This window comes from Sphaerodactylus townsendi, linkage group LG15, assembly GCF_021028975.2.
Source record: "Sphaerodactylus townsendi isolate TG3544 linkage group LG15, MPM_Stown_v2.3, whole genome shotgun sequence".
NCBI lineage: Eukaryota > Metazoa > Chordata > Lepidosauria > Squamata > Sphaerodactylidae > Sphaerodactylus > Sphaerodactylus townsendi.
The window spans coordinates 12,657,155-12,664,111 of record NC_059439.1 but is presented as its reverse complement, the minus strand read 5'-3'; the positions used below and the strand labels follow the sequence as shown (position 1 = coordinate 12,664,111).

The 6,957-nt window shown below is 47.3% G+C and overlaps 1 pseudogene; it reads left to right on the top strand.

Moving 5' to 3' along the window:
* Positions 1–1,581: 1,581 nt before the first annotated feature.
* On the top strand, positions 1,582–1,674 carry LOC125445372 (annotated as a pseudogene).
* Positions 1,675–6,957: the final 5,283 nt, after the last annotated feature.

Here is a 6,957-nt window from a genome sequence, read left to right as displayed (position 1 = left end):
CAGTTGAATCCGGCCGTGAAAACCTTCAACAATACATCAGACAACAATAATAATTCCTGCATGTTTCAGGCTAGAACCCTGTTCCTCATTATCCAGTTTGCAGTCTGGAGCTACAACAAATATGTCCAGAGTTACAACTTCACTGAGGGTTAAGCCGTCAATTATTTTACCTCCAGATCCAGTGACTCCAGTTCTCATTTACATGGAGATGAAAAGGAAAAGATGGGGGTGGGAGAGAGAGAAGTTAGAAAGGTTGTGCTAAAGCTGTGCACACCCCCCCCCACTTTACAATCATTCAGCCTTGGAAAGAGATCCAAAGTATCTTTAAAAGAAAACACTTGGCTTTCTACACCTCTGGAAACTATCCTTTGCTTTCTTCTCTACCAGTTGTCTGTGTTTACAGACCGTAAACTGGAAGTTCCCTTTGACTCACACCCAATGGTTACCTCACTTCCCCCAGATCAGCTGTTTGGAAAGACACCATCGCTTGCCTCTGCTGTCACAAACAAGGCTGAAAGCTAGGCTGAAAGGATGGCATCTCAAAGCTAGTTCTCAGAAGGAGGAGTAGGAGTAGTAGTTTGGATTTATATCCCCCTTTCTCTCCTGTAAGGAGTCTCAAAGGGCTTACAATCTTTTTTCCCTTCCCTCCCACCCCACACAACACCCTGTGAGGTAGGTGGGGCTGACAGAGCTCTGAAGTCCTGTGACTAGCTGAAGGTTGCCCAGCTGGCATGTGTTGGAGTGCACAAGCTAATCTGGTTCACCAGATAAGCCTCTACGGCTCAAGTGGCAAAGCAGGGAATCAAACCTGGTTCTTCAGATTAGAGTGCACCTTCTCTTAACCACTATACCACACTGGCCCTAAAAGTACAGCTGGAGCTGATCCGTGGTTAATCTCCTTCAGCACCCTGTTTCACACTGGCTGATTCTGCACAGGCCACACAGGTTCATGGAACCCGTTTCCGTTGCCTGTGCTGCCATTTGCACGGTGGGTGCTGGGGCCAGCTGGGATCACTGGGATCTCAGAGGCAGGAGGCAGCATGGTTTGTATGGAAATGCTGTGTTTCCGTGCAAACCGCACAGCTGAGAATCCTCCCCCCCCCCCACCTGAGAATCCCCATTTAGGGTTGACTTAGAATTCGCCTTCCAAAGCGGCCATTTTCTCCAGGGGAACTAGTCTGTGTCAACTGGAGGTCAGGCTACCTCAGGCTCTGATACCAAAGTTTTTTGTCTTTTTAGTGTTTTTCCTTCATTTTCTCCAGCAGAGGAAAGCAGACTGTCGGAGTAGGCCAGGGTGTGTTATAAAATTATAATTTTAAAAATTATCATTAAATGTATTTTTTAAAGATCAGTTGTAATAGAGGAGACTTCCAGCCACTACCTGGAGAGTGGCAACCCTATGGCCTGTTATACCTCAATTGGAGGGGTATTAGTCAAGAGCAGTTGGATTTTAATCTGAAGAACCGGGTTTTATTCCAAACTCTTCCATCTGAGTGGCAGAGGCTTATCTGGTGAACCAGATGTGTTTCCGCACTCCTACATTCCTGCTGGGTGACCTTGGGCTAGTCACAGTTCTTCAGAGTTCTCTCAGCCCCACCTACCTCACAAGGTGTCTGTTGTGGGGGGGGGGGGAGGGAGGGAAAGGAGCTTGTAAGCCTTACAGGAGAGGAAGGTGGGGTATCAATCCAAACTCCTCCTCCTCCTGGTCCTCCTCCTGGTCCTCCTCCTGGTCCTCCTCCTCCTGCTCCTGCTCCTCCTCCTCCTCCTCCTCCTCCTCCTCGTTGTTTTTGTTGTTGTTGTTGTTGTTGTTGTTGTTGTTGTTGTTCTTCCTCCTCCTCCTCCTCCTCCTCCTCCTCCTCCTCCTCCTCCTCCTCCTCCTCCTCCTCCTCCTCCTCCTCCTCCTCCTCCTCCTCCTCCTCCTCCTCCTCCTCCTCCTCCTCCTCCTCCTCCTCCTCCTCCTCCTTGCTCACATGGAACTGCACTTCAGGGCTACCCCATCACAGGAAGCCAGACCTCACTGTGTCCCCCACTCCGGGCACCAACCTCAGTTGCAATTGCAAAGAGCTATTTGCTGACATTCCATTCCATTCAGATGAAGCGTCTGGCCGGGGAGTGCTATCTCTGCAAGAGAGGGAGAGCCTTCCGGCCCTTGCAAACCAAAGCCCTGCCTCCCTCTCCTCCCTTTGCTTTTGTCATTTTGGAAGGGGAAAGTGAATCCTCTGCCAGATGAGTTCAAAGGCATTGGAGTATGGGGAGGGGGGAGAATTGTGGGATGCGTTAAAGCAGTTCTCTGTCCTTTTTCCTGCAGCATCAGCTTCATCTGGACAAAAGGGTGACTATTGTGTCCTGTTGTCCGGACAAAAGGTTGTGTGTGTTCCCCTTTCCCTCAAACGCAGTTGAGAGAGAGATGGCCGAGGGTCAGCTTGGTTGGCTGTGGCCTGTCGATTCATTTCTCCACTTCCCATTCAAATTCTCTTCCATTCCTTGACGGGGGTTTCTCCCACTTTCAAAGGCTCAAGGAAAGTTGGGGTATGTGTTGGCAGGGAGTGAGTCCAGTGGCAGTTTGGTGCCATTCAGCTGCAAGCAGACAGAATCACGATCCAAGTCCAAAAGTCCAGACAATGGACAGAGTTGAAGCTATTGAGGGTCGTGGAACAAAAGGCCAACCAGGATGGGGGAAGGTATAGGGCATTTGGAGGTATTTTGATATTAACAGTGAAATGTAGTGCCTAGAGCAGTGGTGGCGAACCTTTGGCACTCCAGATGTTATGGACTACAATTCCCATCAGCTCCACTTCCCATTCAAATGGGAGTTGAAGTCCATAACATCTGGAGTGCCAAAGGTTCGCCACCACGGGCCTAGAGTAATGAACTAAGATCTTGAAGACTCAGGTTTAAATCCCCACTCTTCCATAGAAGCTTGTTGGGGTGACCTTGAGCCAATCATTTTCTCTCAGCCTAACCTACCATGCAGGGTTGTTGTGAGGATAAAATGGAGGAGGGAACAATGTAAGTTGCTTCGACTCCCTATTGGGGTGAAAGGTGGGTTAAAAATTAAATCAATAAATATAAATTACATGATGAAGAAGGAGTAGTAGTAGTAGTTTGGATTTATACCCCACCTTTCTTTCTTGTAAGGTGACTCAAGGTGGCAAACAAGCTCCTTTCCCTTCCTCTCCGCACAATAGACACCTGGTGAGAAAGGTAGGGCTGAGAGAGTTCTGAGAGAACTGTGACTAACCCAAGGTCACCCAGCAGGGATTGGGAGTGCAGAAACACATCTGGTTCACCAGATAAGCCTCTGCCACTCAGGTGGAGGAGTGGGGAATCAAACCCGGTTCTCCAGATCAGAATCCATCTGCTCTTAACCACTATACCACGCTGACTCTCTGTTGAAAATGTTAAAGATGAGGAAAATTGTTGCATCAAGGATGGAAGAGTCCTAAATGCTGTTGTCAAAATGGTGGGAAAGCAGAGAGTTGCAGACAGCTGGCAAAAGGTTTATCTGCAAATGATACAGCTGCACAGCATGTACAAAGACCAGGTCTGTGGCCCCCAAATTTTGGCTGACCTTGGTACTCTGGCAAACATGACCGTAACCTCAGCATGCCTCTGGGGGGCAAGAGGGAGGTGGAGATGTCAGGTCTTGTGTTTCATGCTCTTGTGATGTTTGGAACATTTTGACAAGCGTATTTATAGACATCTGATTGGCTTTGTCGTCCCCCCCCCCCCAGATGAGTGGCATTTTTTAAAATAATTTCTATTTTGAGATCCCAAAATAGTGAGTTCAGTCATGCAGAAATATTTCCCAAAATGCTACATGCGAACATTCGGCTCCTTTTTGATCCTATTCGGCATGATTGGCTCCTATGAAGGCTGCCCCCGTTGCTGCTTTCCCCTTTCTAGATCACTCAGATGTATGCTCCAAGCCAGTTAGATATCCTGTTGTGAGGAAGCAAAGCATCGTAGTACGATGCAGCCAATCATGTTTGGCTTTGCGGTGAGAAGGGGCAATGCAAACAAACAGGTGGACATTTTTGTGCCGAAATATTGCCAGAAAAAAAACATGTGGTCAAAAATATTTATGAAGAAAATGGGGGATAATTTTGACTCTTCCCTGCTTGTTTCTTCTCAGAAATACCAATACTTTCTGTCAACAGTTAGCTCAATTGAGCCGTTCGCATACTTAACGCTTTGCTAAATAAGCAAAACACAGGTCTCTGCCCTGAAGAACTTCTGGACAAATCTTAGAGATGAATGTGAAAAATGGCAGGTATTTCCCCCACCCACCAGGTTGCTTTCAGGAATAACAAGTTCCCCAGAGCAGCTCGTGAGAATCCAGACCTAACAGGTATGACACTTTATGTTCAACTGAACATCACTCAAGGAGACCTGGTGGAGTGGGCTAGTCCACTTTCCTTCGCTGCGGGGGCCCTTGGTTGGGACTGAGTCTATATACGATGGCAAGTTGCTTGGCGTGTTCCTCCTGTCAAATATCTATCTTTACCCCTCGCTGCTCCTGTCTTCTCAAGGCAGTAGGGCGAGCTCAGTCGCCCAATCAGGCAGAAGTAAAACGAAGGAGCGACACCGATATTGGAATTTCAGCAGGCTTGCTTTTATCTTCCCCAGCTCCAGGGTGAGGGGTAGAAACTTGGGCAGGGTGTGATCCCGGGGGCTGGGTTTCAGTGGTGGTGAGTCATCTGGGAGGGTGCCAAAGAGCCAAGGGTTCTGCTGTGTGCCAGTCCTTCCCTGGCAGATGTGGTGCGATGACTTCACCGCCTCCTTGTGCCCCATGGGGAGACAGGCACGGTAGATTACCTCACATGCACAGAAGGAGGGTGGGGGAAGAAACCCGTCGCCACGGGAGAGAGGAGGAGACGCCTCGTCAGGGAGGTGGGTGGAGAAAAAAAGATGTCGACTCCAGGGTATGTCCCCCAGCCCAGAGCACCCCGCCCTTTCCAACTCCTGATTTTATTCATTCATTCATTGATTAATTTACATTTCTTAATTAAATCCCGACCATCAGCCAAAACGCCTCTCCAGGAATCTGACGCCCAAACTTAAAAAACACCTATTATTCAATGGAAGGAATAAAGACAATTGAAAATCACAGATAAGAGTAACAAAAGAGAAACCGCAGCACCAGCATTAAACATTTAAATTGCATCCCTTCCTGAGCAGAAAATGTTTTGTTTTTATTTGGATATTTACTACATTTGTACGCTGCCCTTCCCCTTATGGGCTCAGGGCAGCTTCCATCAAATAAAATACAATAAATTACAAAATTTTAAAACCATTAACATCCTAAATCTAAAACAGATGGCAGCTAAAATCTCCATTTACGGCCTGCTTTTGTGACATAACGATATAGCAGCCACAGCCAAACTAAATGTTATGGCAGACATAGGCATTTTAGAGCAGAATTTTACTATTTAAGATTTGCCTCGAAGGCCCAGTTGAATTCAGGCCTAGGGTATGGCCAGCAGTAAGTGGTGTAGTGGTTAAGAGCAGATGGATTCTAATTTGGAGAACTGGGTTTAAGTGCCCACTCCTTCCCCTGAGTGGCAGAGGCTTATCTGGTGAACCAGATGTGTTTCTGCACTCCTAATACCTGCTGGGTGATCTTGTGCTAGTCACAGTTCTTCAGAGTTCTCTCAGTCCCATCCACCTCACAGGGTGCTTGTTGTGATGGGGGAAGGGAAAGGAAATTGTAAGCCACCTTGAGTTTCGTTACAGGAGAGAAAGATGGGTTATAAATCCAAACTCCTCCTCCTCCTCTTCCTCCTCTTCCTCTTCTTCCTCCTCTTCCTCCTCTTCCTCCTCTTCTTCCTTCTCCTTCTCCTTCTCCTTCTCCTTCTCCTTCTCCTTCTCCTTCTCCTTCTCCTTCTCCTTCTCCTTCTCCTTCTCCTACTCCTTCTCCTCCTCCTCCTCCTCCTCCTCCTCCTCCTCCTCCTCCTCCCTCCTCCCTCCCTCCTCCTCCTTCTTCTTCTTCTTCTTCTTCTTCTTCTTCTTCTTCTTCTTCTTCTTCTTCTTCTTCTTCTTCTTCTTCTTCTTCTTCTTCTTCTTCTTCTTCTTCTTCTTCTTCTTCTTCTTCTTCTTCTCCTTCTTCAAGTGACCTTTTCCCTCCTTGTGTCACTCTTGTGTGTGTTTTTCCAAGCAGTGAAACAGCAAGGGTGGGGGCAAGATCACTCGATGCTGCACTGTGGGCCTATCAGGATTGGGACCTTGCAGCAGTATTTAAATAAGTTAATGCTCCTTTGAAATGGGGTCGGTAGCCCCTGTGACAGGTAGTTTGGCCCTCAGTGATCTGTCAGCACTGGCTTTGCCAGGCAGGCTGGTCCACAAGGTCAGGGGACAATTCAGAAAAGACCATTGGAATCCTTACCTCCAGTGGTGCCAGTGCACAGATCAAAACCACGCCTGGAGATTTTGAAGGTGGGGGAAGAGCTGGTAAGTGGAATTGACCATGGGTAAAAACCTAATCACCCCGAACTTGAAAAAAACCTTATCGGGGTTTCTTTTGGTTTTTTGAAATTTTACCGAATGTGATTTGGCTTTTTTTGGCTGAGGCAGCTTCATCTAAATGCTGGACTCCAGCATTCAGTTGAGGTCTCTCCCCCCACCCCCCAAACTATTTTCCAAGACCTTGCAGACTTTGAAAACTGTGGGAGAACTGAAATGTTTCTGGTCCAGGTTTTAAAAACCTGAAAAAAATTGGTCAAAAGCCAAATAAAGCTGATGGGTATTGACTTCATTCAGCTTTTCCAAAAATTTCCAGGTTTTACAACCCCAAACTTGGAACTTACTGAACACGATTGTTTGTGTCTAGTCCTAAACTCAGTATCCACTCTAACCACTGTTGTGGAATTTTGTGGTACTCCCTTTACTGGGACTTTTTATGGCAGGGATGGACAGAAAGAAAGAAGAAGAATAGAAGAAGAGTTTGGATTTATGCCC